The sequence below is a fragment of the Lynx rufus genome, unplaced genomic scaffold (genome assembly GCF_022079265.1).
Source record: "Lynx rufus isolate CCGP_SWC_20201006 ecotype Redwood Valley unplaced genomic scaffold, mLynRuf1.p SCAF_6, whole genome shotgun sequence".
Lineage (NCBI taxonomy): Eukaryota > Metazoa > Chordata > Mammalia > Carnivora > Felidae > Lynx > Lynx rufus.
The window spans coordinates 98,037,391-98,045,726 of record NW_025814878.1 but is presented as its reverse complement, the minus strand read 5'-3'; the positions used below and the strand labels follow the sequence as shown (position 1 = coordinate 98,045,726).

General features: G+C 38.9%; 1 pseudogene; it reads left to right on the top strand.

Annotated features, from left to right (window-relative positions):
- Positions 1–270: 270 nt before the first annotated feature.
- LOC124529268 (ornithine decarboxylase-like) lies at positions 271–1,872 on the top strand (annotated as a pseudogene).
- The last annotated feature ends 6,464 nt before the right edge of the window (positions 1,873–8,336 follow it).

The window sequence follows — 8,336 nt, the reverse complement described above, 5'->3', positions numbered from 1 at the left end:
CTGGGTCTGGCATTCCCCCCAGGGAGGCAGCAAGGTGGTGGGCTGGGGTGGGGGGAGCTGTCCTTTGTACTAGAGGCCATGAGCCAGCCCATGGCACCTGTGTGCTCTAAGACAGCAAATTCTGTGTTTATTAGAACATCACCACTGCTGCACCAAGAGCACACGCATCTTCGGGGGGACTTGGAATTCCCAAGAATGGCCTTTGAGAAATGGTGGCAATAATTTCTTTAAATTCCATCTCTTAGTTTTCCATGGAAAGATCAAGAAACCATGAACAACTCTAGTAATGCAGTTTGACTGCCATTTCCTCCATGAAGGCCTTACTGCCAAGGGCATGTTGGACCAAAAAATTAATGAAGTTTTGTCTTCCAATGATAAGGATGCCTTCTATGTCGCAGACCTGGGAGACTTTCCAAAGAAACATCAGAGATGCTTAAAAGCTCGTCCTTGGATCATCCCCTTTTATGCAGTCAAATGCAATGATAATAGAACCATAGTGAAGACGCTCCTTGCCATAGGGACAGGATTTGATTGAGCCAGCAAGACTGAAGTACAATTGGTACAGAGTCTCTAGGTGCCTCTAGAGAGGATTATCTATGCAAATCCAAACAAGTGTCTCAGATTAAGTATTCTATCAATAATGGGAGTCCAGAAGATGATAGTGAAGTCAAATTGAGGGAAGGTGCCAGGGCACATCCAAAGGCAATGTTAGTGTTGCAGATTGCCACTGATGATTCCAAAGCAGTCTGTTGCCTCGGTGTTAAATCTGATGCCACACTCAAAACCAGCAGGCTCCTTTTGGGGCAAAAGAGCTCCACATTGATGTCATCGGTGTCAGCTTCCATATGGAAGTGGCTGTACTGATCCTGAGACCTACATGCAGACCATCTCTGATACCCACTGTGTCTTTGACATGGGAGCTGAGGTTGGTTTCAACATGTTTCTGCTTGATATCGGTGGTGGCTTTCCTGGATCTGAAGATGTAAAGCTTAAATTTGAAGACAATCACCGGTGTTATCAACCCAGCACTGAACAAGTATTTGCCGTCAGACTCAGGAGTGAGAATCATAGCTGAGCCCAGCAGACGTTATGTTGCATCAGCTTTCATGATCACGGTTAATATCATTGCCAAAAAACTCATATTAAAGGAATAGACATGCTCTGATGATGAGATGAGTCGAGTGAACAAATCTCTATGTATTACATGAATGATGGGGTATATGGATCATTTAATTGCATTCTTTATGATCATGCACACATGAAGCCCCTTATGCAGAGAGACCCAAACCAGATGAGATGAGAAATATTATTGAACCAGTGTATGGGGACCGACATGTAACAGCCTTGATGGCATTGTTGAGCACTGTCACTTGCCCAAGATGCATGCAGGCAAGTGGATGCTTTTTGAAAACATAGGTGCTTACACTGTTGCTGCTGCTTCTACTTTCAGTGGGTTCCAGAGGCCAACTATCTATGTGATGTTGACACCAACATGGCAACTGATACAACCATGACTTTCCACTAGAAGTACAAGAGCAGGATATCAGCACTCTACCTGTGTCCTGTGCTTGGGAGAGAGGGATGGAGCATTCTCCTGTTGCCTGTGCTTTACTTAGCATTAACAAGTACGTGCCACTCCTGTAACTGTTAGATGCAAGTTTAGCTTGAATTATGAGATTTGGGGGAACTGTTGAACTTAATCACTGCTATTTTTGCGATGTCTTTGTAAGCAGGGTTGGCATGGATGCAGCAATAGAGAACTCTAGGAGATGGAGTCACTTATGTGTGTTCCTATGGAAACCATTTGGATATTTGTTTCATCTGGATTTTTATTCACTTGTCGAACATGCTACTAAAGAGTGCCTCCCAGCAGCTGAGCAAGCGTTTGTAGCTTGTACATTGGCAGAATGGGCCAAAAGCTTAGTGTTTTGACCTGTTTTAAAAATAAAGTACCTTGGGGAGCCTGAGTGGCTCAGTTGGTTAAGTGTCTGACTTGATTTTGATTCAGGTCATGATCTCACAGGTTGTCAGAGCACAACCTGCTTAGGATTCTCTCTCTCTCTCTCTCTCTCTCTGCCCCTTCCCCACTCACTTTTGCTTGCTCTCTCTCTCTCAAAAATAAATAAACATTTTTTAAATAAAACAATAAAGTATCTTGAAATTAAAAAAAACTTAAAACAACAAATGTATTCATGTACTCTTGCCTCCAAGTGTGAGATAAATACAAACTATCACTTCTGCTAAAAAAGAAAATAAAATATATTTCCAAATGAGTGAAGGCATAGTGAGGCCTTTAATGACACATCAGGTGACCACATGCCCCAGTGTGTCTGGGACAGCCTCAACTTACCCTTGTTCCCCAGCATAATTATACATAGAACTCCTTCCATTCTCTAATGTATTGTAGTTTGGACAATAAATTACATGCATGTCCTATAAAATAAGCCTTCTTTAAATGACTGTAGACATCAAAACTTCCCACAAAAGTACAATTTTGGCCCATTATCTTTACTCTTATGTAGTTTCCATGAATACATAAAATTCAATAAGATCTAACTTTATCCTCTCTCAGTTTAAGTCCTTATGAAGTTTTTATAGATTTAAATTATAACCATTTCACTTTTAAAAAACAGAAAAGACACAGTCAATGTGGAGAAATCAGGACACTTGTACATGATGGTGGGGATGAAAAAAAATGGTGGCACTGCTTTGGAAAATAGTCTGGCAATTCTTCAAGTAATTAAACAAACTTACCGCATGACCTAGTAATCCCATACCTAGGCATCTAGCCAAAAGAAATAGAAACATATTTCCACAAAAAAATAGCATCATATTCATAATTGCCAAAAGGAAACAATTCATCTACTGATAAGTAGATAAGCAGAATGTGGTATATCCATACAACGGCATATTTTTCAGCCATAAGAAGGAACAAAGTACTGATTGATATGTGCTGAAACATGGATAACCTTAAAAACATTATGCTAAATGAAAGAAACTAGTCTCAGAAGATCTGTTCTAGCATTCCATTCACATGAGATATCTAGAAAAGGCAAACCTAGAAAAGAAAGAAGATTAATGGCTACTTAGTGGTGGGGGTGTGATGGGAGATAGGGGAGTGGTAGATAAAGGGTTTGGGGTTTTTTTTTGAGGTAATGAAATGTTCTGAAGTTGTACAGTTTGCACACAACTGTGAATATAATAAAGGCATTGAATGCTACACTTTAATGGGGAATTGTATAGTACTTAAATGATATATCAGTAAAGCTGTTAAAAAGAAAAAGAATGAAAAATAGTACTATACGGAATGGCAACCACTCATCACTAATAATAACAACCAATATTTATGGAGAATTCACTCCCTGGCAGACACTGTGTCTACTGTCTTATATTATCCACGAACCTTCACAAAAGATCTATGACATTCTGGAATTATACCCATTTTAAATATAAAACATTCTTTTTTAATTTTTTTAATGTTTATTTATTTTTGAGAGAGAGAGAGACAGAGACCAAGTGAATGAGGGGCAGAGAGAGAGGGAGACACAGAATCTGTGCTGTCAGCACAGAGCCTAACATAGGGCTCGAATCCATGAACCATGAGATCATGACCTGAGCCGAAGTCAGATGTTTCACCAACTGAGCCACTCAGGCACTCCAGAATACAAAATGTTAAGTAAATTGCCCATGATCACAAGAGTCCTGGAAGATGACAACGAGTTTCCAAACCTTCAAAGCCTAAGCTTTTAGCCACACCCTGAACTGCCAACCATTCAAGCAAACTAAATGATACCACAGTGTGAGTAGCTTATCAGATCCAGTTCCCTCTGGACAGAGAAACATTCCAACTTCAGAGAAGTAGAGGATAGTTGGAGATGTGTAACTCCAAAGGTACACCTTAGTTCCATCCTGCTTACCTACAGCCAGCCTTGTGATTACACCCTATGACATTACTGAACTTTGCCTCAGTTTGGAGCCTGCTTTTGAGCAGCAAGTACATGGAAAACACACCTTGTTTCCACATGTCAGAAAGAACTTAGAGCAGCAATGAGTTCAAAACCCAAATTGAGCTCTTGGACTTACTTCTCTGTTACCATGGTCCTTCCATTACCAACTTAATCATCTTGCTTTTCTTGTTTGAGCTCCCTCTCATTTTCTCTTCCACTGGCCACCTGTTTCAGTTACATAGAAAACATTACAATTTAGGTCTTCACTCTTGGCCTGGTCTTTGTATGCAGGATATATACATATATTTGGAAATATTTAGAGTATTTATTTGAAACAAATTTTAAAAAATGAATTAATACCTTCAGCCAACTTAAATGAAAATTAACAATGAAGCAAAAGGTAAAGAATATAAATGACAAAATGGGTGGGTCTTTTCCTTAAATGACTTGAAAGAACTTAATCAAGACATTTATATTTACATAGTGTTAAAAGCTGGCTCTTTGTTCTTTGAGGAATAATACTGTATGCACATGATAAAAATTAGATCATGCAGGACAGATGATTTTTCAACAGTTAAAGCATCACTGATAGGTCAAAGGGTGTAAATAGGAATCTGAGAGAAGCAATGACACCTAACTCTGCGTGTCAGACTATTCCAGCACAGACCTCAATCCCTTTTGGAATTATTTCTCATATAAGATTCAATAAATGACAGGTTCAGGAACAAATGGAGAATCCAATGACTCTTTGTCTACCAGGAATCATTAACCAGCCAGAACATACTGGTACTCACTCTCCAAGAAGAATGTTTGTGTGTGTGAGTATGTATGAGTTGAAAAGAAAGTAAAGAGAAATAGAATCTTCTATTCATTACCTGAATACTTTCACTGAACAGCCTTATAAGGGCCTTTAAGATCCAAAGGATATAATAGTGCTTTGGATCTATCAGTGCTGTTCAACTATGCATATGGTGCTTCCTCCACCATGGAAAACTGATTAGCAGTTTCCTAAAATGTTCAACATAAATTTACCATACAACCCAATAATTCCACTCCTAGGTATCTAATGAAGAGAAATTAATACATTTGTGTGCATAAATACCTGTATTTATTGTCACGGCTGCATCATTTATAATAGCCAAAAAATGTAAACAACCTAAATGCTCATCCACTGGTGAGTGGATAAACAGAATTGGTATATCCATACAGTAGAATATTATTCATCCATGAAAGGGAATGAAGAACTTATGTGCCTTGCAACATGGATGAACCTTGAAGACACGATGCTAAATGAAATAAACTAGTCACAAAAATACAACACATTGTATGATTCACTTATATAACATGTCCAGAAAAGACAAAATCTGCAAAGACAGAAAACAGATTAGTGGCTGCCTAGGATGAGAGGCAACAATAGCAAATAACAGCAAATAGCCATTAGTTGTTTTTGTTTGTTGGTTGGTTGGTTTGTATGTTTTTAGGGGAATGGGATTGCTCTAATATTAGATTGTGGTTATGAGTATAACAACTCTATGAATTTATTTTTGTATGTTTTTAGGGGAATGGAATTGCTCTAATATTAGATTGTGGTTATGAGTATTTACAACTCTATAAATATATTTTAAAAAATCACTGAATTGTACACATAAGAGAATTGAATTATATGGTATGTAAATAATACCCCAATAAAGCTGTTAAAAATCAGTCAATATACCCTATCACATTAAGAAAATAAAAGAATAAATCAATACATTCAGAGAAGGTAGGTGACAAAATTCAGTAATGGATGAATAATTTTAAAATTAACTTTCAAAATTTGTCTCCCTAAGAGCCAGATTCCATGCAACCAAAAGGATGGTACATCAATTAAGATAGAATAAGTTATTCTCTGCTAACAGAAAACCCCAAAATTTCAGTGGCTTAAGACAGCAAAAGTTTATTTCTCTCTCAGACTAAAAGGCCAACAGATGTCATCAGTAGGGATTGGGGGATAGAAGAGGACTATATTAACCTTTGTGCTCAAAAGCCAACTCTAATGGAAGAGTCATCTTAATACATATTTCCAACATTTCCAGAGAAGTATAAGAAAACATGGGATATCATGCCCTGCCTCATGGCTTCTTCTTGGAAGTGAAACACATCACTTCTCACATCTCATTGGCCAGAGTAAGGCACATGACCATAGTCAAAATAGTCTAGAGAAATGCAAAGGTACCATACATTCAGCAGGAGGAAAAATAATATATTTATAAACAGCCCTCATAATTACTACAATGAGATAAACCTGAATCTTCCCATTAAGTTACCTACATCTGAGTGGAGTGCAAGCTAGCTCAGAACCCACTAACAAAGAACATGGTAGGTTAAGAAAAGCAGATATGTTGGGCTGGGGGACACATGATCAGTATTTATATTTAACAAGTTGATACTTTAACAGGAAATCTGGAAAGCATGGTGAAGCCCTAGATATTAAAGATTTAAAGCAATATTTTAAGATAGACTTACATCTTAGGACTTAAGAGTTATGCTTCAGTAGCTGTGAAGACTTTAATGGAAAAAAATTCTACAATATTAATAGGCAGGATATTGCTAGAGTAATAGTGTGCCTTTGCCCAGGCTGAGGCCTGGTCAGATAAAAAATAGGACTATAAAAATAGCAGTGGAGTCCAGAACTTGGTTTAAACATTAAAATCATTCAGTAAATGTTGAATTTTATTACAGCTGTCTCTATATCACTTGAAAAGGTCATATGAATTCATATCTTTATTTTCTTAACTATTTGATAATGGTGATCTACCCACCCCAAGTACTACCTATAAAAAAAATGGAAAGTATGGGAGGAGGAGCCAAGATGGCAGAACAGCATGAAAGTTTTTTTTTGTATCTTGCATCCATGAAATACAGCCAGATCAGAACTAAACCATCCTGGACATCTAGAAAACTGATTTGAGGATTAACACAAAACTCTGCACAACCTGAACCACAGAACTCAGCAGGTACGCAGTGCAGAGAGGTGAACTGGGGGACAGAGAAGCCATGGAGGGCATGCAGCTGTTTTTGCTTGAGGAGAGAGGATGGAGATGGGGGGAGAGTACCAGAAAAGCGCCCCCAAACAAAAGAAGCTGGAGAGAAAGTGGAAAGGTAGAAACAGCTGCAAGTACTGAACTAAAAAGGAAGAAAGGAGAAAGGAGAGGGTTTAAATTCCATTAAGACTCTAAATAGGGGGAATGCAAAGTCTGAAACTCCGCAGTTGGATACCCAGCGCTGCTCTGGTGGGAAGGGTGAATCACCAGGAGCAGAGTGAGGTCTGGGGGTCCTCAGGCCACAGGGGGGAGGAGGCTCCCCTGCTGGAAGGACATTTGGTAGAGGCTGTGCAGCCCCACCACAAACAAAGGTGCTAGCAGACCCAAGAGAACAACCACATTCGCTGGTGTGGGAACAACATTGTTAAGGGTGAAACCTGATGCCAGATGTGTGTTGAGATTTTCCATAATCCCTGAAACACTGCTGCTACATGATTGTGTGAACATTTTCTGGGGCAGGTTGGCACCCAGACAGAGTCTCTGGGCATTGGCAACAGCACAGTCCTATGAATGTTCCTAGCTGTGGCTGGCACCCAGCCATTGCTCAGTGAGACCCTCCTCCAGAAGGTCTGGGCAGGTCAAACGTGTAGTCCCTCAGAAGGGAGGAGTCAGGAAACACAGGTGCATCTGAGATAAAACACAGCAGGGAGGTGCCACCTGGCAACTTGAAGGCTTGGTCATGGACAGTGTAAAAGCAGGGAGTGGACAGAAGCCAGACATAAAGGACAGGTGCGTGATTGCTGATCAGGGAGAATACAGTTCTAACACTAGAGACTGGGTAGCTGGGTGACACTATTTTCACCCCTCCCACGCATGGGTATACACACCTACAAGCGTGACAACAATCCACCCAGTAAGCTAAGCAGTGCCATCTACTGGGGAACAGAACCATTACACTAAGCCCCGCCCAACTAGGCCAAACTGGCTCTTCAAGAACACCACAAGTCTCTCTGCCTGCTTAGTTTAGAGACTATAAAGTGCTTTGTAGTTTGACTTGTAGGAGAAAATGATGTAATTTCAATTATATTTCAGTCTGTTCACTCACTGGTCCATCTATTCAATTTTCTTTTTTCTCTTTTTCGTGTCTTTTCTTTTTCTTGAATACAGAAAGAGAAAAAAAATTATTTTTATTTGAAATTTCTATTAAAATATTTTTATTTAATTTTTTCTACTGTATTTTTTACTTTTTTGTAAATTTTTCAAATTCTATTTTATTTCCTTAATTTCATTTTATTCTATTTTATTCATTTTTTCGAATTTTCAAACAGTTTCCTTTTATTTTTTTCCTTTTTTCTCTAATCTGTCA